Here is a 24,131-nt window from a genome sequence, read left to right on the forward strand (position 1 = left end):
GGAAAATAAAACTAAGAATTCATATGTCATCAGGACCGAGCAGTGGCATCCGGATGCTGTCATTTTTGAAATGAAGCTGGACTTGCTATTTGTTTTTATTATTTGGGGATATGGAGAGAGGGTTTAGTTTGCTTGAATGAAGAAGTTTATAAAAGTTTAAGATGCCATAAGCCACAAATGGTAAGAAGGAAAAAATTTTACTATCTAAACAACAAAAAATAAACTTTAAAAAAAGTCAAGCCTAACTGGCAAGTCGTAGTTTAAAAGAAAATAAAACATCCTGAGAATTTAAGTTTGGGCATTAACTTTTTGACCTGGGTTTACATAACTCCCATACTCAGGGGACGTGACAGCTGATTGTCCCGTCCAAACAAACCCTGCAGACATTTATTGGAACCATAATAATGTTCTGCGACTTCTCTTCCCACAGTTATCTACTAACTCTTATCTCAGACAGATATGCGTGTGTGGTTTGGAGGAATGTTCTGCATATTCAGGATTCTCTGCAGTACTGAGAAAAAGGCAAAGTGTTGAAAAATTCGTCTTCATTTAAAAGAAAAGAAAACTGATTTTCTAGAGAAATTCTGGTTTTGGGAAACTGGCTAAGCAATCTGTGGATACAAACTATCTTTAATTAGGAGCTGAGCAGAGTGTTTTAAAAATCTAGACAAAAGAAGATGCTGTATAGATGTCAAAGACGGTGAAACAGATTCCGCTACAAAATTTTTCCTACACTAATCCTCAAAAAAAAAAAAAAAAAAAAAGATTTAAAAAAAAAAATCTTTTTTTTTTTAATCCTCACCCAATGGCTCCTTAGGAAAGCTATTTTTATCTTTTTATCCGCTTAGTTGATAAGTATTTCATTCCCAGTGCATATATGGACAAGTTATATAAAGTGAAACTGTTTTCATGCTTTAGAAACAACTTGCAAATGGAAAAAAAAGCTTATCGTGCTACTACAATGTTTCTGTGCTAGGCTGACAAATGCATCTGGGGACAAATATCATGAAATCTCAGAACAAGAGTTCACACATCGAATCGCCTGGTCTCCCAGAAAATTCCAGAAGTATGGTTCCTTCAGACCAGAAAATCGTGATTAATGTTAATTCATCCAGAAGACATTTACATGCATCATTTTATTGCCTTGTGTGGTATATAAGATACTATTTTTATGAACTACTCCCCTTTGGATTTGGTTTATATGAGAGAGAAATAAACTTCCAACTTGAGGTGGGGAGGAGAATGTTATTATTCTTCCCATTTTTCAGATAAAGAAACTACGGCTCAGAAAGGTTGGTGTCCAAGGTCTCCAAGTTAGTAAGAGCGGAGTCACCACACTCAGCTCCCTCCAGCTATGCAGTGGTGAAAACAATGGTGGCAGCAGCACCTGTGGCATTTAAGTTGCATCCACCACGTATTGGGCTCTGCTCTTTGCACTGTTCGTATGTCAACAACCCTATGAGGTAGACAGGCAAATCTGTGTCTGGGCCACTAGCCTCCTCTCTATTATTATATAACCATCTTCAGGAACACTTCCTTCGAATCCACCGTTAGCGGAGGCTAGTCTAGTAGCCTCTTCACTAGGTTAAATTCCATGTTAGAGGAAAAAAAGTTAAATGTTTGTAAGGTTTCAAACACAAACAAAGGTAGAGGGAATAGTCTAACATTTGTCTCCCCACAAACTGGGTACCCCAAAGTCCTCAGATTCTCTCTACCCTCAACCCAAATCAAAATTTGTTCTAAAATGTTCATAAATGTTGAAGCCGGATGATTGGGTAATGGGGGTTTCTTTAGAACAGTCTTTCTACCTTTGCTTACGTTTGAAATCCGATTTAAAATAATATTGGAGTCATTCTTCCCTGTCCTTGAGCATTGAGAATGTGACCCAGTTGGAGCTGGACTCACAAGGACAGATCAGCTGGGCCCTGAAATTTAAAGACAAGAGCTAGGACAATCTTAGAAAATATCTTCTAGGGGAACTTCCACATAAAGAAATCACACAGAACACAAGAGAATTTCCATTCTTATCTTTTTCTATTAGCATTTAGTGAATGGAAAATTTGCTGGACCAATGAAGACTCTCCTGACTGTTACTGAAACCTGTACCAAAGATTGTTAAGAAAGACAATTTAAAATGCAGGATCACAGTTTCTAGCCAATCTGTGAAAAGGTGAAGCTTTCAATGGTTTTGTCCATTTGTAATGTTAATACATACTGATAACTCATATGTTGCTTGTTCCTCAGACTGAGACAGACACGGCTCTAGCAGCATGCTTGTTCGTTTTCCCACTTTTGTCTATTCTGGAAATGCCTTGGATTCCGGCAGGCGTGCCTCTGGTAGCACGCTTGTCCAATTTCCTGCTTTTGGCTCTCTGAAAGTACGCCGAATAAAACTTTGTTTTTGCTTTACTAAACTTTGTGACGTTTTTACCCTACAACACACCTTATAAACATTTAGCTTTTTTTTTTTTCCTCTAACATGGAATCTTAGGGTCGCTTGACCTAATGAAGAGACTGCTAGACTTGCCGACACTAACAGTGGATTTGAAGGAAGTGTTAATGAACATGGCTATGTAACGATAGGATGAAGTGGCACTGATTCATTTGTTCAAGCCACAAACATAAACTACACACCCATTACATGTTAGGGTATGTAAAGGTCCAGTGAAGGGCTCCTGTCCTCAACAGCTGAGAGGTTAGTAGCAGAGAAAAAACAAATGCAAAATTATAAAACCAAAAACCCACTGCCATCCAGTCAATTCTGACTCATAGCAACCCTGCAGGACAGAGTAGAACTGCCCCATAGGGTTTCGAAGGACCACCTGGTGGATTCAAACTGCCAACCTCTTTTGGTTAGCAGCCATAGCTCTTAACCACTACGCCACCAGGGTTTCCAAAAGTAATTAATAGAGCAGGACAATTTATGAGAAATGCTATCAAAACAAAAGTCCAAACAAAGTGCTATGTGAGTTGGGTAAAGACATCAGGACAAATTCTATCACACTGACCTCGCTGTTCAAACTTTTAGCTATATTAAACATTAACATGCTAAACATTATTTAAAATCAGTGAGTGGCCCATGAGACAAAAACAGAGCTAAATCCAAAAGCAAAATAGGGATGGAATGCCCACATGCCCTCTTTTCTGGTATTATAATGTCTCCCAGACTAAAATCCACGCCTCTCAGTGGCAGGGACAGAATTCCACTGAAGTCCTTGGATCAAAACATCCCAATTAGAGAAGATTTAGCTGTAAAAACGCTCACCACAGCACTGTTTATAATACTTAAAACTGAGAAAGAAGGTAAACGTCCATCAGTAGGGTTTGGTGATATTACTCATTTCAACTGCTACACAGTAACCCATACAAAACAAATAATAACGAAATAAAGCAGAAGCTCTTTCTCCCTGATGGGATCAGGACCATTAATTGTACAATTCATTAAAAAGGAAAAAAGACAGTTAAAGAGATGAAGCGTTCCAAATGGATGTTCGTTCCAAACCCTTGATGAGGAACCAAGGTCTTTGAGAATCGTTGCTGTTGTTGTTGTGTGCTGTCAAGTCGATCACGACTCATAGCAACCCAAAGTCACAGAGTAGAACTGTCCCATACGGTTTCCTAGGCTGTAATCTTGACAGGGGAAAACCTAGTGGTATAGTGGTTAAGAGCTATGGCTGCTAACCAAAAAAAAGGTCGGCAGTTTGAATCCACCAGGTGCTCCTTGGGAACTATATGGGGCAGATCTACCTGAAGACTAAGGTGCGCCTGACCCAAGCCATGGTATTTTCAATCACATCATATGCATGTGAAAGCTGGACAATGAATAAGGAAGACCGAAGAAGAGTTGACACCTTTGAATTGTGGTGTTGGCGAAGAATATCGAATTTACCATGGACTGTCAGAAGAACGAATAAATCTGTCTTGGAAGAAGTACAACCAGAATGCCCCTTGGAAGCAAGGATGGCGAGACTGCGTCTTACATACTTTGGACATGTTATCAGGAGGGATCAGTCCCTGGAGAAGGACATCATGCTGGCAGAGTACAGGGTCAGCGGAAAAGAGGAAGACCCTCAACAAGGTGGATTGACACAGTGGCTGCAACAATGGACTCAAGCATAACAACGACTGTAAGGATGGCACAGGACTGGGCAGTGTTTCGTTCTGTTGTGCACTGGGTCGCTATGAGTCGGAACCGACTCAACGGCACCTGACAACAACAACATGGGGTTGCTATGAGTTAGAATCAACTTGATGGCAACGGGTTTGGTTTGGTTTTGTTGGAATCTTTACAGGAGCAGATTGCCTGGTCTTTTGTACCAAGGACTGGCTGATGGGATTGAACTGCCAACCTTTTGGTTGGCAGCCAAGCACTTAACCACTGGGCCGTCAGGGATTCTTTCTCTGAGAATAAGTTCTAGCAGTTAAAATTCCTGCATGAATCACACGCATGATGCACGGCTATGATTTCCAGTTTTTACTTCTTTAAAGTAGAGAAAAAACTTAAAGATACTTGTGAAGTATTCTAAAGGAAGAGTCCAACATTTTGATGAAATTTTTTCCTCAATCTTTCAAAGGATTCTTTCACTCCTAAATTTGACAGGAATCTTTTTTTTTTTTAAACTAAAAAAATTTGTTTTAGCCATTTACCTTTGTCGGGTCTTTCTAAAACATTCAACTTATTTTCTATGAAAGCAACCTCTTTTCTTTCACTTGGTACGTAATATTTAATTAATTTTATAATTACTGTAACAAGTACAACTGATATAAACAGGCTTCAGAAGAAACCCAAGTGTTTACTACGTGCCAGGCACTGTTCTAAGCACTCTACATATTTAAGTCCTTTAATCCTCATAATCCCAGTACCACTGTGACCATTATTTTACACGTAAGGAAACTGAGACACAGTACGGTTACGGGCACACATATTTAAGTCCTTTAATCCTCATAATCCCAGTACCACTGTGACCATTATTTTACACGTAAGGAAACTGAGACACAGTACGGTTACGGGCACACAACTAGTAAATGGCGGAGAATTCAAAGCCAGGCAGTCTTCAAACCAGGTTCCAAGTTCGTAACTTTAATCACAACATTAAAACGCCCTAAAACCGAACAGGTGAAAGTTGTAGCATGTAGGTGCTCTAGAATAGCACTGTCCAGTAGAATTTTCCGCAATGATGGAAATGTCTACTATATCTGTGCTGTCCAATACAGCAGCCACTAGTCCACATGTGGTTAGCACAGTAGGGAGCAATCTACCAGCTGAGAACTGAATTTTTTTTATTTTATTTAAACAGCCACATATGGACAGTGCAGTAGAGAGCAATCTCCTAGCTAAGAATGCTTGAAGGGCCATGGGAGTCAAACCCTCAGTTTTATACTAAGAATGGAGAATCCATTAATCTAGCATCTGCTAAGTAGAGATTGGTTAAGAAGCTTCTACTGTATATTAGTTGACATGGGAAGACACTAATTATGCAGCTAAATGGAAAACATAAATTATAAAAACATTACATAAAGTATGAAGTCCCCCTTTTTTTTGGTTAAAAAAATGATGAATACAAAGAAAACAAACATATCAAAACTATTGTTACCTCTAAAGGGAGAGTGCAGTGGGCATTGCTGGCTGCCTGCTGTGACATGGACTGCATGCTGACTGGCCTATGTCCATTTTCCATTTCTTCCTTAGCAAGAGAATGCCTATACTGTTGGGAACAGCAATGGGTCCAAGCTAAGAAACTACATTTATCAGCCTCCACACAGACAGGACTTGTTGGCTGAGGCTTAAGATAAAGCTCTGAAAAGGGTGTCCTTGGCCCTCTCCCTTCTTATTTCTTCCTGCCACAAGGACTGTTTGACTACAGAGCCAGAACTCCACTTGCGACCACAGGTGACCACGAGAGCGCAACCAAGTGGCTAGGATGGTGAAGCAGAGACAGAGATCTTCACTCCTAATGACATTGTGGAGATGCCATTCCAGCATTGCACTGCCTACTTTGGACTTAATATTTTTTGAGAGAAAAAATAACCTCTATCTTACTTAAAGCACTGTTAGCAGCCAACACAATTCCTAGCAGACAAACCCTACTCAGCGTCCATTCCCTTCATGCACAGAAAAATACCTTTCCTAACAGAAATACAATTGTTTCTGATTGGTCTAAAGATAATTTCGTTCCCCTTGTAAATGAGTTATTCAAAAGGGCCAGTCCTAAGCCAATCAGGGCAGGGCATCGCTTGGACGACAGGAATTGTTTCAGAAATGGACACATGGCCTAAAACAGGTCAATGAGAGTCTAGGCTTAGTTTTCTGGGGGCTTGTAAGAAAAGTTCTCACTCTTAGGAGAACAGAGGAAGAGATAATCTTTCTATTTCTTTGGTGAGTGTCATACATGGACCTGGAGCGCAGAACTGCTGAAGTTAATTTGCTGAGGATGAAGCCAATACACTGGGGAGGGTCTAACCAAGAGAATCTTAGGGAAAAATGCCTGAGGCAGTGGATTAAGCTAACCTTGAAGCCTGTCCTATCTCTGAAGTACAAATTCTATGAGCCAAAAAATAACCACACTGCAGAAGAGACCATCTTAGAGGCAATGGAATGGGTGTTAAGAGTTACTCAAATGTTGTGAGAAAAGCAAGTAAGTCAGGTTTTCTCAGTGGGCATGCAATGTTGGGCATGGGATCTTCAAAATATTTCTGTGCCTTTTCCAGAAATACTTTAAAGTTATTGTAAAGAAGTTACGATACACAAAGATTCCAAATAATGAGTTATTTTACAAGAACTTTTTGTATCAACTTTTGCAAAAAAGAAAAAAGTCACTCCGTTTCAATGGTCTCCTGATAATCACAACCCCGAGCCCTGCTCCGGGACCTCCTCATCTCACGCAATCCGCACAGGAAGCCAAGTGCCCTTGTTATGGCCCTTTTACAGATGAGGTGACGCTGGAGCTTTAGAACGAGGGTAGGTAACTCCTGCATGGAAGAAGAACGGGCCTGAGTCAAGATGTCAACTCATGTCCAAAGGACTCCAGAGCCTCCTTCCTAGCCATGACTTTACACTGCTTCATTACGGACACTCGCAGGCACATCTGTGATTTCCCCGAGGCTCCACTACTGTAAAACACTCCATTCCCCTGACCCTCTAAGTGTACTATACTCATCAGACCACACAACCCATTTTTGTGGTTTGGAAAGTATGGCTGCCACTTTTAACAGGTACCACATATAACATGCAGAGATCGTCAAGAACCACTGAAAGTGAAACCTTATGCACATAAGTAGTTTAACTGACATTGACAATTAGGATTAGACCACCAGCTTTTTTTTTTTTTTTTTTTTTTTAAGCGTTTCCTTTTGGTGGTGAGCAGAGTACGGAGTAGGTAAGCTTATGGAGTAGGAAACGGGAGAAAGGAAAAGAACTCACATTAAGTCCGGTTTAGGGGCCAAGGTTTATAATGGTTAACTCTCAAATGACCATGAGACATTTTACAACTTTACAGAACCAGGCTCAGACACCTTGCCCAAAGTCACCCTGATCTGCCTGAAACACAAGTCCTTGGTTTCGCACTACACGGCTCTGCCTTCCTAAGAGTTTTACCACTTCCAGAGGACTGGCTGACAGAGGACGCTGACCCTCAGGCCACAGAAAGGTTATGCGTCTTATTAACCTCCCGGCAAATACAATTTCAATGAAATTTCAGTTACCTTCATTCACAGAATTAAGAAGGCTTTCTGTGCAAGACGTCTGGCAGTTTCTTTGTCACAGAGTATCTATCATCTGCCTATATATCCTTTCCCCACCCCACCTGCCCCCTTAAAAAAAACAAAAAACCTACCTTTTACCAGAGCCCCCTCAACTAGGTGCTAATCGCTTTCTTCTCCGACACTTTGTGGCTGTTATCTCTGCCTTAAACCAAAGGAGACTGCTTATCATTTTTTCCAAGAAGGGTGTGCTACCAGTCTACGTAGCAGCCAGGGCAGCAGCTGAAAAACGAAACTGAGCAGGGTTTGGGGTCGCAGGAGGACACAGGAGGTTTAACTATTCAACACTGTAAAACTATAGCCAGAAAGAATAATCAAAGCTAATACTTACTGAGTTCTTCTCATCTGCCAGGCACTGCGTGTAGTGCTTTAACTACATATTCAGTCCTTACAACCGATGCAGTAGGCACTGTTATTAAGGATTTACTCAAACAGCTATTCAGAATATTCCCAGGATACCCTAAAGCCTTGAAATTTGCCTCCCCCATTTTCTGGCTATGTAATTCTGAGCAACTTACACTCTCTGAACCTCAGTTTCCACAGCTGTAAAATGTTAATTGCATACTGTAGCCTAAAGCCTGCATTTCCTAGTCCCTTTTTCCTCCCTGGTGTCACTAAATATTCCTACTTGCTCCACAGCCTAAACCAATTGCGACTACAACAGGAACTGTATTAGGGCTACTTTTGTTACCATCGTGTGCATCAAAGTTCTGGCTCCCCCCTCCCCCGCAAAAAACCACAGAAGTCAGCTAAAAGGCTAAACCTGGTTCTCCACCCACACATTCCTTCTCAGCCCTGACTTCTCACCCTCTCCACCAACTCATACTGATGGCCTCAGCACGCCTTCTAGCAATGCCAGTGCTGGTTGGAATCATTCTCTCTACCTCAAGGGTAACCCAAACTCATTCCCATCAAGTCGATTCTGACTCATAGCAACCCTATAGGGCAGAGCAGAAGTGTCCCATAGAGTTTCCAAGGAGCACCTGGTGGATTTGAACTGCTGACCTTTCAGTTAGCAGCTGTGGCTTTTAACCACTATGCCACAGTGTATGTGAAAATCCCTGACACAGAGAAGTGCTCACATTCCTTCACGCATTCAACTCAACTCTGACACTCGAGGAGGAGGGTACTGGGAATAACGAAATTTTCTAGTTACCTGGCAGTCACTCAAAAAAGCCTGTACAGGGAATTCCAAATAGGTTAATGTACTGTACTATATTATAGGTACTGACATGGAACATACTTCAATCTTTGGCTGAGAAACTTGCTGTACTGCATGGTGGTCATCTGAATATTTGAACATGATCTCTCAAACTCTTTTCACCACGACACCAATAAGAAATACATTTACATCCTGGCTCAGTCATACCCCAACAGAGCTGAAACAAAAGTTTTACAAACAGAACTGATCCTTACTGCATGATATGCACACTAGTATTTTTCCCCTTCTTTCTACTCTATTTTTTAACTTAAAAAAAATGCTGGAACCTCTCTCGCCCACATGATTTCTCAACCTACTAATGTGTAACAACCTGCAGTCTGAAAAACACTGACATAGGCAGCCCTTCCACTGTGGTTTGCAAATACATAAGGCCCACCCAGGACAGCAATGTTGTGAGTGGCCTGTGTTGGACAGAGCACACAGGTTCTGGCTTCTTTTCAATATATGAGGCTGAGCTACTAATTGAGGGATTTTTCTCCACCTACTAGCACTATACCAGAGTACAGGACAGTGTGCAAAGACATCCCTATAATCCGGAGGCAGTAGGAATAAACAGACCTCGCATCAGAAACCCTGGATTCATACTGCAACCCCGAATGAAATAACAAATTCTAGGCCATGATTGTTGTCATCATTGTTAGGTGCCACTGAGTTGTTTTCGATAATTAATAGCTGCTAAAAGCACTCTGTGAAAGACTGGTGGGAAACTTATAATGGATGGATCAGGCTAGCAATACCTGACTCCAAGGATCAATCTTATTATTTCACAGAGATAACTAGACCTTACTGCCTCCTGATATGATACAATAGAAAGTGCACAGCATTGCCTATAAAATATAATGGCCAAAAAATAAAGTCAATAGAGGAACACATTAAATGGATGCTGGCAGCCAAATCCAGAATGTGGGACTGTACAAGACAAATTATCCGATCTCTTCAACAAGTGAGTGGCAAGAAAAAACAACAACAACAACAACAAGAGAAATTGCTATAGATTAAAAGACTTAAGAGACTATAAACCAGATACAACATGTAGACCTTGTTGGATCCCAATTCAAACCAACTGAAAAAAGACATCTATGACACGACAAGGAAATCGGAACACCAAATGGAGAGTACGTAACATTTAGGAATTACTACTGTTGTTGTTTGCCCTTGAGCCGATTCTGATTCATAGCCACTCTACAGGACAGAGTAGAACTACCCCATAGGATTTCCAAGGCTATAAATCTTTACAGAAGCAGACTGCCAAATCTTTCTCCTGGGGAGCGGCTGGTGGGTTGGAACTGTCAACCTTTCAGTTATCAGCCGAGTGCTTAACCACTGCACCACCAGGGCTCACTGAATAACTACTACTACTGTTCACTTTCTTAGGTGTGATAATGGTATTGAGGTTATACAGAAAAAAGGGGAGAAAAGGTTCTTATCTCCTAGGTATGCATATTGAAGTATTTACGGATGAAATGATATAATGTTTAGGATTTGCTTTAAAATAATCCAAGGCAGGGAGGGAGTAGGGCTATAGATGAAATAAGATGGACCATATGTTGATAACTGCTGGAGCTGGGACATGGGTACATAGCTGTTATTATACTATTATAAAACTCAAAGAAAACCAAATCCATTGCTGTCGAGCCAATTCCGACTCCTAGCGACTCTATAGGACACCGCAGAACTGCGCCATAGCGTTTCCAAGGAGCGTCTGGTGGATTCGAACTGCTGACCTTTTGGTTTGCAGCCAAACTCTTAACAACTACGCCACCAGGGTTTCCGTACTATTATAATGGTAAGTACAAATCAAAAAGAGAAAAAAATAAATTTTCCCTGGTGTAAAAAGGGAAAGAGACTCCTCTCTGCCCTTTTTTTTAGAGCAATTTACTTTAGAAAACTTGTAAATTCTGTCTCTACCTCTTTTGAAATATATAGAAATCCTTTTAAAAGGCTAAATAATCTTCTTGTCAGTTTTACTAGCCAGGGATGTTTCTTCATTTCTCTTTGAAATTTAACATCAGGGAAGACAGTGCCCCTGTTTCCTTGTTTCTGTAGGAGGACAGGGACCTAACTTTGGGTGATGCCTTGCTCCAAGCTGCAAAACTATCTCCTGTCATAGAGATATGAAAAGTTTGTTTTTCCTTTGGATAAAGGCAGTTAGTAAACAGAAATGGCTACTGTGATTACTAGATAAATTTAGTATGAATTATGTGAGAAGTGGCGCTGTTAAGTCCTTTTATTTGAGGACTGTTTATCTTGAGAACATGTATGAAACAAGTTGACTACATAAAGGATCAGACTTCTTTCTGTCTTTGCAATCTGTTTTAGCAGACTGCCTGTGATGGATCATATTCTGGTTTAATGCTTATTCAATAATAAACTTTTCTTTTTCTTCTACCTTTGAGAGTGGATTTTATTTTTAATTTTATTTCGCCAACACTACCTTTTCTACTTTTGTATATATTTAAAACTTTCCCTAATAAAAGGCTATAATATAAAAAGAAAACCTGGATTCAAAATTTCAGGGCTTATTAGTTGTGGGAGCTGGGAGCAGTCTTTTGAATCCTCTGACCTTCGTTTTTCTCATCTGAAAATGGAATGATAATCCCTAGGCGAGAGTTGTTGGGAAGAAGGAAACGAGACCATAGATCTGCATCTTTTGAAAGTCCAGCTCTTGTAAACTGCAAAGCTCTTCACGAACGTTAGGACAGCAGCTCGTTCCCTCTCCACGATGCCCTGGAATTGTGGGAGTAGAGATGGATGACGAGCTGAATCCATCTAGACACTAAGAACTTGTTCTGTAATAATTCCTTAATATGACATCGCATAGTTTATACTGGCCCTTTTCTCCCGAAGATAGAGTGTCAAGGGTATCTGCGATCAACTCAAGTTCTCTAACTTTAGTTGTTTATACTTCTTGATACTTTCCCAATTATTCATATTTATAGAAAAGGTAGAAAGTAAACTTACAGGAGACTGTGTCATTGAGATAAAATTGAGCACAATTCTAAATCAATGTAATCTAAATAAGACTGTTTAATATATTCCAGGTGCTTTCACAAAGTAGATAGATATCTTTCAGCACTAATGCTTCCTCTCAAACAAAAGGAAATTAACACATAGCTTCCACAGAGGTTCAAGTCTAACCAACACAAAGGGAAATTTGGCACCTTCTAACTGGTTTTTAACTTCAGTTTACTAAACGGCCTGGCGGGAGCCAGGGTGATCTTTCTATAATGCAAATCCAATTAAGTCATTTCCCCTCCTTTCAATGGCTTCCCTCTGCCTTCATGGGGAAGTCCAAACTCCTGAAAAAGGCTCCAGCCTTATTTCCTCCCTCCTCCCCTTGTCTAAGCCCCTCCAGTACTCAAGCCCACTGCAGGCCAAGAAGGCTTCATCTCCCACTCTTCACTCCCTCACCTCTTAGTTTTTAAATGCTGTCTAAATCTCTCTCTTCTCCCAGTGCTGTCGACCCTCTAAATCTAAAGGCTCTCAAATCTGCCCTCTCCACTACTGTCACTGCCTTAGATCAGGCTTTTTTTTTTTTTCCTTAACCTTTACTCCCTTCATCTCCCCAAACAGAATATATCTTTATTGCTTTTTCTGATTATAAAAGCAATTCATGATCATAAAGTAAAAGGCAATAAGGAAAGGATGAAAATCTTCCTGTGATCCCATACCACAAATGTAAAGAACTTATCTTACCAGACATTTTTTCTTTAAATACATAAAAATATACGTACACTCTTTAAAAAAAAAAAAAAGGAACATACTGTACTGCAACCTGCTTTGCACATGTAATCATACGATGTAAACATCTTTCTAATATCTATAGCTCCAATTTCATCCTCTTTTAATGGTTGATTTTTTTTTTTAATCATTGATAGTATCCATCACATGACTGTACCATAATATAAGCAGCTTCATGACTTTTAGTTTTTCAATATTATAAAAACATCATAGTCAACATCTTTGCATATTTTCTCATTATGTCTTGTGATAGACATTTGTTTTTCACCTGTTCTTTTTCTGGTACCAATACCCTAACAAAACTACCTCCTGCTCACCCAAACGCACACACACACACAGATCTTATTCTATGTGGCTAGGCTGGGCACATTTATTTTTAAGTGTATTCCTAAGTATTCATTTTTCACGTTGCTATTGTCCGTTCTCCTACAATTACATTTTCTCACTATTATTGCTTGCATAAAGCTACTGCTTTTTATCTATCATGTAGCTACTTATCCACTTAATTCTTATTACATCTAATTATTTTTAAGTTAATTTTCTTGAATTTTCTGAGCTGATAATCACATTAGAGGTATACAATTGTATCATCTAGGTCATGGTTAAGAGTAAAAGCTCTGGGGTCAGGTAGACCTGAATTCAAATTCTATGTGACCTTGGATAAGCAGTTTACCTCAATTTCCTCATTTATAAACTGGGGATGATAACAGAACCCATCTCACAGGGTTGTTATAATCAAGATTTAATTGAGAATCAGTGTATGAAAAGAGCCTAACACAACATTAGTTTAATAAATGTTACCTGCTGGTATGGAAAAAGTGACTTTCTTTTCACATTTACACTTTTATTCCTTTTTTTATCATTGCCATACACTGGTGCCACTCCTTTTCTGCAGTTACCTTGCCTCCTACTTCTCCACAATTGGATCTGCAAGCAATGCCCATGAAAGCAGCACTCAAGAAATCAAATGACGTATGGCATGGGGCAAATTTGCTGCAAAAGACCTCGTTAAAGTGTTCGAAAGCTAAGATGTCACTTTGAGGACTACTGTGCGCCTCATCCAAGCCATGATATTTCCAATCACCTCATATGCACGTGAAAGGTGGACAATGAATAAGGAAGACTGAAGAAGAATTGATGCCTTTGAATTATGGTATTGGCAAAGAATACTGAATATACCATGGACTGCCAGAAGAACAAAAAATCTGTCTTGGAAGAAGTATAGCCAGAATGCTCCTCAGAAACAAGGATGGCAAGACTTCATCTTAGGTTCTTTCGTCATGTTATCAGGAGGGACCAGTCCCTGGAGGACATCATGCTTGATAAAGTAGATGGTCAGTGAAAAAGAGGAAGACCCTCAATGAGATAGACTGACACAGTGGCTGCAATAGGGCTCAAACATAGCAATGATTGTGAGGATGGTGCAGGACCGGGCAGTGTTTTGTTCTGTTGTACACAGCGTCACTATGAGCTGAAACCAACTCAACAGCACCTAATAACAACAACTGCATCTCCAAGACATGCTGAAACCATCAGACTCCTATTAAATGCCAAGTTCTTCACCTGTGCTATGAATCTCATCCACTCCCACCTTCTCATGAGAGTTGTATATTGATTCTCCCCATCTCCTCAGCCTCTCCCCTGACTCTCTGCGTCAGCATTTAAACCTGCTCATGTCTCTTTCATGCCTTAAAAATACCTCACCTTATTCCCTAATTGCTCTCCAGCCTTCTCTCTCTTTCCCTTCACAGCCCAACTTCTTTGAGCTGCCTACACTGTCTTTATTTTCTCACATCCCACTCTCTCCTCATCCCACTGATATATTACATTGAACCTTTTGAAGCTGCCTGTATTATAGATTCCGCCCCCACCATTTCACCAAATCTGCTCAATGAGGTCCCCAGTGACCTCTATATTTATTTTTTCAGTGGATACGTTTTAGCTTTTAATTTATCTTATTTGACATCTCAGCAGCTTCCAGCTAAGCTGACCTCTTCCTTTGGCTTTCATTACTACACTCTCCTGGTTTTCCTCCTATTTCTCTGGGCATTTCTTCTTGGTGTTGCCTAAGTGAAAGGTTCCACCAGAAGCATGCAACGCAGTGCCCCTGAATTATTTGGGCTCTATCTCTCTGGACGGTCTCTTTCATTATTGATCTTTAAGTTCCAGTTGTACTGGTCTGCTTTCATCTCCATACTTGTACCTTTGAACCTGTGTGGACTACTATCCCCCCTTCTCTCCATGCAGTTAAGCCACTCCTCCTTCTGGACATTTTATCAAGAAGACCCTGAACCTCCAAAATAGGCTGGATTCACCTTAATATGTTCCCCTTTCCAAAACTCTCATCACACTTACAATTACTTGTCTGGTGTCTATTTTCCTCACTAGTCTATGATCTTCGTAAGGAAAGGAACCTATTTCCCTCAGTGCCTGGCACATAGTACATAAAATACTTTTTAGATTACCATAAATGAATGGCTACAATGTGAAGAATAGATTAAAAGACTGATGAGCTCAAGAGAGAAAGCCCAGATCTTTCTGAAACCATACCTCTGGTCAAACAGACACAGGTCCTGCTTAGAGCCCTGTGACAGCTCCCCACTACCCCTGAGATAAAGTCCAAACTCCTCAAAACTTATAAAGAGATACAAGAGAAGTCTTTCAGGAAAGGCACCTGCTTCTCTCTCAAAGATCATCTAGCCAGACCTCTATCACCTTTCAGAATCCATTTCTAATCAGCCTGAAATCCTTGCAGATTCCCAAGAAGCCTGTGCTCTCTCCCCCGAGGGCTTTGTACACACTGATCTTTCTGCCTAGAACACTGTACACTTCACCAGCCTCATCTTCTGGCTAACACAAAAGCAGACTTCTCTTCTTGTCCGGCTTCGGAGGTCATCTTGTTTGGGAATCTATCTTTGACCATCCTCACCAATCTCACCTCCGGAAATGTGGGTTAGCTGTCTCCTCTGTGCACTCACAGTCCCCTGTAGATCCAAAATCAGAGCTTGCATCACAAAGCACTCCTGTTTATGCCCCCTCCGTAAAACCGAGCTCCCTGAGGACAAGACGTCTCATTTTTCAACCCTGGCGATCAGCCGAGACCCTGGCACACAATAAATGCTCAGTGCTGAACCTCCCTGTAGTAGTATAGTAATCAACAAGAGCTCCCAAGCATTGAGAACTTACCTGTAAGGATTATAAACACAAATTCACTTCGTAATAATCTTATAAAACTGGTGCTATCATTATCCCCATTCTGCAAGTGAGAAAACTGATGCTAAAGAAGTTAATTCTCTCTGACCTCAGAAGAGTGGCACACGTACATTTTCCACACAGTGTTATTTATTCCCCGATTCCAAACAAGAAGAAAGGCTTTTTCTTTTTCTTTCTTTCTTTCTTAATAAAGAAACCTTCAGATCAGGCCAAGCTACCACCCCAAAATATAATAAACAGCGCAAAGCACACTTCCCCCAAACAGCGCAGGTCGGGGTCGTCAGGCACGCGGGGGCGCTGCCCTGTCTGCGGCTGGGGGGACAAAGGTCTCTAGCCCCAGCCTCCTCCCCGGGGACCCCCGCGGCCCGGGCCCCCACCCGCTACGACGCGTGGACGCCGGGCAGACGCGTTCGGGCCGCGCTGCCCGCTCCGTCCCGCTCACCTGCGTTCCCGCCGCCTCCGCCGCCGGCCCGCAGCGCCTCCCCAGGGTTGCCCGGCGCCCGCAGCCCGCAGCCCGCAGCGGGGCTGGTTGCCTTGGCGACCGGGCCTCCGAACTCCCGGCGCGCTCCCGCTACGGCGGCTCGGATGGGACCAGGGGGATTCGCGTCCTTTCCGCAGCCAGACTGCTGGCGCAGGAGAGGAAGAAAGGGTGGGAGTCCCGGTCCGGAGCAGTCTCTGTGGGGTTTGGCCCCGGGGAGAGGAAGGAAGAGGAAAGGAATGCGAGGGGAGAGCGAGGTCAGGAGGAGGATTCGTGCCTCTGATGCGGCCTGTGCCTCAGTTTATCTTCCTGAAACCCGAGATGGGGACCGTTTGCCGAGGGAACAAGGCGCAGACTGTAGTTTAAAGAGACCGGGAATATTTAAAGAGGAGAGGTCGGGTGGTGGTTTCTGAAGGAGTGGTGTAGCAAAGAGTAAATAAACTTGTTTCTTTGGGCTAAAGTGAGAATTAGTTGAGTTTCGATTTAATCCTTTCAAAAAAAAAAGACTGTGTTATTTTCTGTTTAATATCATGTGTTTTCATTAATGGAAGCATGCTGAATCATTGAGCGTGTCTGAATTTTTGGTAGATAATACGGATTTTTTTTTTTTTTTTCTTGTCCCCTTTCACAAGCCTACCCTCAGAGGTCACCAGAGAATTCCACCGGAGCCCGTTGGGACATACGGGTTCCCACATGAAAGTTTTCTGTTTTTCCTACCAAAGATGTACACACCTCATACAATTCTCTGTAGAAATAGTAACTTGTGCCATGCCCCCGTGTTTTTGGTTTCGAACAGTCATAAAGGCCCCTGCCTTGTGGCGGCATGCACTGTCGGTGCTAAACCTGAGAGACAGAAAAAGTGGTGGGTGGGCAACCGTGTATCCTGCAGACCCTGAAGGGATAAGGAGTTATTTATGACTAGCAATTGCACTTCTGGAATAATCATAGATACACTGGAACATGAACCCAAAGGATGTTTATTCATTGCTCCATTGTCTGTAAAAGCTAAAAGGTTGGGACAGATCTAAATGTTCATCAATTGAGGACTGAGTAAAATTAATTATGGTATATTCATAAAATGGATTGCTATAGCAAGAATTGAGAGGGACCAAGGTAGAAATAGACATAGATACAACTTAGATTCAAGCTATGTGTACAGCAATAGCCTCCTAACTAGTCCCCCTTTTGCTTTACTCTGAGAAAGTTTTAATTATTGTGGAATACAGAGTTCTAGTTTTCGTGAAGTTGAGGTGACCCACCCAAGCCATGGCCCTGAGATGATCTTTGGACCTTGAGCCTTGAGATAACTGGTTTTCTAAAAGTTACCTTTGAGTCAAATAATAGTCTAGCTTTGGGCATTGTGCTCTTTTGAAGAATTATCTATATGCAGTCAGTTTCCAAAAACAAACTCCAAGGTCAAACTAGAGCTATGTTTTAGGGTGAATCACCAATTATTCTAATTGTTCTTCAAGACAATGCTGTATGAATTCCTTTCTGACTACAAATTGTTTTATCAGTTCTATTCCAGCCCTTTTCCCATGGCAATGTCAATAAGGTGGGGTACAAGAAGACCTGGAAGTTCTTTCTTCTTTGGAACATTTTTGACTCCCTAGTCAAAATGTTCTGGAATTCCCATTCTTTGCAATGTTATCCATAATTTTTTATTATCCGCACAGTCTAATACCTTTGCATAGTCAATAAAATACAGGAAAACCTCTTTCTAGTATTCTCTGGTTTCAGCCAGGATCCATCTGACATCAGCAATGATATCCCTGGTTCCACTTCCTCTTCTGAATCTGGCTTGAATTTCTGGTACTTCCCTTTGGATATACTGCTGCAGCTGCTTTTGAATGATCTTCAGCAAAATTTTACTTGCTTATGATATTAATGTTATTGTCATTCAATAATTTCCACATTCAGTTGGATCACCTTTCTTGGGAATAGGCATAAATATGGATCTCTTCCAATTAGTTGGCCAGGTAGCTGTCATCCAAATTTCTTGGCATAGACAAGTGAGCACTTCCAGTAATTCATCCATTTGTTGAAACATCTCAATTGGTATTCCATCAGTTCCTGAAGGCTTGTTTTTCGCCAATGCCTTCAGCGCAGCTTGAACTTCTTCCTCCCATACCATACCATCAGTTCCTGATCATATGCTATATCCTGAAATGGTTGAACTTCGACCAATTCTTTTTGGTATAGTTACTCTGTGTGTTCCTTCCATCTTGTTTTGATGTTTCCTGCATCATTTAATATTTTCCCCGTAGAATCCTTTGATATTGCAACTCGAGGTAGAACACTTCATTGTGCTCATGAGGAACCTGTACATAGATCAAGAAGCAGTTGTTCAAAAAGAACAAGGGGATACTGCATGGTTTAAAGTCAGGAAGGTGTGTATCAGAGTTGTATCCTTTCACCATACCTATAAAATCTATATGCTGAGCAAATAACCTGAGAAACGGGACTATATGAAGAAAAATGAGGCATTAGGATTGGAGGAAGATTCATTAACAACTTGCATTATGCAGATGACACAATCGTGCTTGCTGAAAGTTAAGAGGACTTGAAGCATTTACTGATAAAGATCAAAGACCATACCCTTCAGTATGGATTATACCTCAACCTAAAGAAAACAAAAATCCTCATGACTGGACCAATAAGCAACATCATGATAAACAGAGAAAAGATTGAAGTTGTCAAGGAATTAATTTTACTTGGATCCACAATCAACATCCATGGAAGCAGCAATACTGCATTGGGCAATCTGCTGGGAAAAACCTCTTTAAAGTGTTGAAAAGCAAAGATGTCACCCTGAAGACTAAGGTGTCCATGACCTAAGTCATGGTGTTTTCAGTTGCCACATATGCATGCAAAAGCTGGATGATGAATAAGGAAGACCGAAGAAGAATCGATGCCATTGAATTGTTTTGGTGAAGAATATTGAATATACCATGGACTGCCAAAAGAACGAACCAATCTGTCTTGGAAGAAGTACAACCAGAATACTCCTTAGATGCAAGGATGGCGAGACAATATCTCACACACTTTGGACGTGTCATCAGGAGAAATCAGTCTGTGGAGAAGGACATCATGCTTAGTAAAGTACAGGGTCATCGAAAAAGAGGAAGACCCTCAAGGAGACGGATTGACACAGTGGTGGCAACAATGAGCTCAAGCATAATGATTGTGAGGATGGTGCAGGACTGGGCAGTGCTTTGTTCTGTTGTACATAGGGTCACTATGAGTTGGAACCAATGTCACCTAACAACAGCAACAGAGTTGAAATGTTGCCCCGATTTGCAAATTGTATATTAAATGAATGTCAATCAATTTCTATTATTGGCTTAATACGATTTTTGTTTTTAACAACTCTTACCCTCAACCCTTCCCTACCCCTACCTCAGTCTATTCTTTACCCAGAGTGATTCTTTTAAAACAGGACCACTTTTCCTCCAGGTATGTGTATGCCTTGCTTCCTCATTTCCTTCCTGTCTCTGCTCAAATGTCATGTCCTCGGAAAGACCCGCTGTAACTACTCTGTTTAAAATAGCAGACCCCCATGAACTCTGCATACCCCTCTCCTGCTTTGTTTTTCTTCACAGCTCTTGTCAGTATTTGACATTATATTATGCTATATATGTTTTATTTATTGCTTGTCTTCTTTCACTAGAGCATAATAAGTTCTTTTAAGGGCAGGGACTTTGTTTTGTTCCCTGCTGTATTTTCAGCACTGGGAACAGTGCCTGGCACATAGTAAGAAGTTGGTAAATATTTATCGAATGAATGAATAAGTGAAAAAAATATGTGTAACACCATGTGATTGGAATGTGACCATGTGTAATAAGGGAGTGATAGATAATACATATAATGCTAGCATATGCACAGATAAACTCTGGAAGAAGATCTGGGAGGTGGAGGAGAGAAGGTAGTTAAGATGGAAAGAACATTTCATTTTCACCATAGGCTCATTTATGCAGTAATTTTTTTGGTAACCAAGTATATGTGTTACCTTTTCAAACAATATATGAAAAAACAAAACAAAAACCTAGTTGTGACAACTGGCATGGAGCTGCCTTGGGTGGCAGTGAGTCCCCGTCCTAGAAGAGATGTTACTGAAGGTCCCCTGCAATAGGTAGGAAATTGCAATAGACGATCTTAAAAATCTGTCCTCCCCACCTTTGCCAGCTAGAGGAGACACACTTAACTACTTAGGGCTAGAAACACTAAAAGATGGGCAGGATCCCACGCTGGAAGGACTGATGCTTCTTACAGGTGAGAAAATGCACAACTGTCCAGCTGGCAGCTAGGCCCAATGCTCCCAATTGAACCTAAACAGTGCTCACAGGATATAAACAAAGATCAGGCAAGGCCATTCTAGTTAGAACAAGATACAGACAAGGCCTCTCTGGAGCCACAAAAATGACTCAATAACCTCCACTTCTAACTAATCCTGTTTCTTTTTCAATGACAACCCTGTTGTTGTTGTGAGGTGCCGTTGAGTCGGTTCCAACTCATAGCGGCCCTATACACAACAGAATGAAACACTGCCCGGTCGTGAGCCATCCTTACAATCGTTGTTATGCTCGAGCTCATTGTTGCAGCCACTGTGTCAGTCCACCTCGTTGAGGGTCTTCCTCTTTTCCGCTGACCCTGTACTCTGCCAAGCATGATGTCCTTTTCCAGGGACTGATCCCTCCTGACAACATGTCCAAATTATGTAAGACGCAGTCTCGCCATCCTTGCCTCTAAGGAGCATTCTGTCCACACTTCTTCCAAGACAGATTTGTTCGTTCTTTTGCCAGTCCATAGTATATTCAATATTCTTCGCCAATACGACGATTCAAAGGTATCAATTCTTCTTCGGTCTTCCTTATTCATTGTCCAGCTTTCACATGCATATGATGTGATTGAAAATACCATGGCTTGGGTCAGGGGCACCTTAGTCTTCAAGGTGGCATCTTTGCTCTTCAACACTTTAAAGAGGTCCTTTGCAGCAGATTTACCCAATGCAATGCGTCTTTTGGTTTCTTGACTGCTGCTTCCATAGCTGTTGATTGTGGATCCCCACGTGTCTGTCAGTTTGTCATACTGTGGGGGCTTGCGTGTTGCTGTGATGCTGTAAGCTATGCCACCGGTATTCAGATACCACCAGGGCCACCCATGGAGAACAGGTTTCAGCTGAGCTTCCAGACTAAGACAGACTAGGAAGAAGGACATGGCACTCTACATCTGAAAAGCATTAGCCAGTGAAAACCTTAGAATAGCATGACAACCCTAGCCTTGCTTTAATCCTCCCACCTCCTGGATAAAAAATTAAGCTACCTAGTCACCAAATTGTCCCTGCTTCTTGACAGCGTCTAGGCCAAAACTGTTCCCTGCTTCCTTAAGCCCTCTTAGAATTACCCAGTACAAACCCAAATCCTAAAACAAGCTCTTCCCAATTCCTTCTTACTGAGATATCTCACAGTTTCTCCAGTGTGTATTCTCTCTTGCTGAATAAGCTAAATAAACCCAATTCTTTCTTACTCCGTATGTGTTCCTGGTGGAATTTGATTGTAGAATTTTATTACAGCCCTAGGTTCCTTCAGCCCAGTTCAGCAATGCCCAGACAGGAAGAAAGAAAGATTTTACAGGCTATCTGGAAGGATGAGTGGTTCCAGTGCAACCTGACTTGGGCAGGTTGGGGCCCTGGTGGTGCTGTGGTTAAGAGTTCTGCTGCTAACCAAAAGGTCAGCAGTTCAAATCCACCAGCCACTCCTTGGAAGTCCTATGGGGCAGTTCTACTCTGTCCTATAGGGTAGTTACGAGATGGCAATGGGTATGGTTTTATTGGTGTGTGTGGAGTGGAGGCCGCGGGCGGAGGGGGGAAGGCAAGGGCTGAGGTAGGAGTTAGGAAGCTTGAATCATTCTCCTTTTTATGCCATCAACTATTTATATGGCCTTGGGCAAACCATTTTACTTTGGGCTTTTTCTCAATTTCTGTAAAACAAGAGATTTGGAATATATTTCTAAGGCTTCTTCCAGACTAAATATCCTAAGATTCCAAATCTCTCCAGGTCTTTATATCTCCAGGTAATGTGTTTCTTTACGTTAGTCATTTGTATAATATTGTTATCATTATTGCCATATCTGCATACCACCTGTACTATTATGTATTTAAGTAAATAATTTTTCAGTTTTTTCTTCAAATTTAATCTCAATTTTTTCATAAATTTATAAGACAAATTTACATCACTGATTAGGAGAAAAAGCAGCATTGCATGATAGAAATGGAAGAATTTGTGCAAAAAAAAAAAAAAAAACGAAAACCAAAAACTCCCAAAATTTCAAAACAAAGCAACGTTATTAAACTCCAGGTGTGGCTGTCTGTTTAACAGGCTTGGAAAATGAAGGCTTCACTCTTAAAAAGGAAGATAAACACATGTTAGAAAAATGTGCAATACATACTAGCCTTAAACTGAAACTCTCTCTTTGGTTTGAAACTGGGCTTTCTCACTCTGCCTTTCAATGTTACTTAACATTCTGTTCATGTACCAGGGAAGGATTACGCAATAAGCAAGGTACTCACGGGTTTACTTGTGTTTATTTACTAATCTCCAGTGCACAATTTCACCAGGTCTGTCTCCTAGGAGTGGGTGCATGGGTTCAGACCTCCAAACTTTTGGTTAGCAGCATTTAACCGTTTCTCCACCAGGGCTCCTTTTACCCCAAGCGTACACATCCACATTTTAGGAAACGATGCCCATCTTGCCTTGGCTAACCCCGACTCATCCTTCAATTCTCAGTCTCGGATTAAATATAAATTCCTCAGAAAGACTTTCCAGCACCACTTCCCAACTACTTTCCCCTTAAATAAAAACCAAAAATCCACACCCGTTGCCGTCGAGTCACTTCTGACTCATAGTGACCCCACAGGACAGAGTAGGACTGCCCCACAGGGTTTCCAAGGAAAGCCTGGTGGATTCAAAAGGCCGACCTTTTTGATTAGTAGCCGTAGCGGTTAACCACTATGCCGCCAGGGTTTCCTCCCCTTAAATTAAAAAAAAAAAAAAAAAAAAGACCCATTGCCGTGGAGTCATTCTGACTCATACTGTCCCCGTACAGGACAGAGTAGGACTGCCCCACAGGGTTTCCAAGGAGCACCTGGCGGATTCGAACTGCTGACCTTTTGGTTAGCAGCTGTAGCACTTAACCACTACGCCGCCAGGGTTTCCTCCACTTAATTAGTAGGCATTAAATTATCAGTTATTGAAAGAATTCTTCCTCATACTACTTCATAGTATTCATCACACATGTTACGGTATATTTACACAAATCGCTAGTCTCCCTTTGACTAGATCATAAACCCTACGTAGATAGCAGATCTCTCGTGCACTTCTGTATCCCTCAGATTTTGACACGTAATAGCTACCTAATGAATACTAATGAGGTACGTGAAGGCTTCGGTTCCTTCATCCCCAAACTGGTTTATTCCCACCTTTCCCCTCAGGCCCAGCTGAATTAGCCTCGCTTTTTTCTTTTTACCCTGTTGCCCTCTTGCCAACAACCCCCTGTTGAATTAGCCCCGCCTCTCACCTCCCCGGACAGGATTAGCCCCGCCTTTCCCCTAACCGCAGGCTATTTTAGCCCCGCCTTCCCCTCCGCCCCGGCTTTCCTCTAAAAAAAAAAAAAAAGCCCCTCGGTGTTGGCTTAGCTCCGCCTTCCGCCTGAACCTCTCCG

At 41.5% G+C, this 24,131-nt stretch overlaps 1 protein-coding gene across 6 annotated transcripts in view; it reads right to left on the minus strand.

Moving 5' to 3' along the window:
* Window positions 1-16,664, minus strand: part of PKIG (cAMP-dependent protein kinase inhibitor gamma) — a 113,371-nt gene extending 96,707 nt beyond the window's left edge. The window contains exon 1 of one of the 6 annotated variants that reach the window (XM_049869867.1): window positions 16,377-16,664. The gene's annotated coding sequence lies outside the window, so the exon portion shown is untranslated. Of the gene's footprint in view, window positions 1-7,832; window positions 12,687-16,376 lie in introns of those variants that run through there. The other 5 variants (XM_049869866.1, XM_049869863.1, XM_049869860.1 and 2 more) reach the window with 5 other exon arrangements.
* Window positions 16,665-24,131: the final 7,467 nt, after the last annotated feature.

This window comes from Elephas maximus, chromosome 25 (assembly GCF_024166365.1).
Source record: "Elephas maximus indicus isolate mEleMax1 chromosome 25, mEleMax1 primary haplotype, whole genome shotgun sequence".
Lineage (NCBI taxonomy): Eukaryota > Metazoa > Chordata > Mammalia > Proboscidea > Elephantidae > Elephas > Elephas maximus.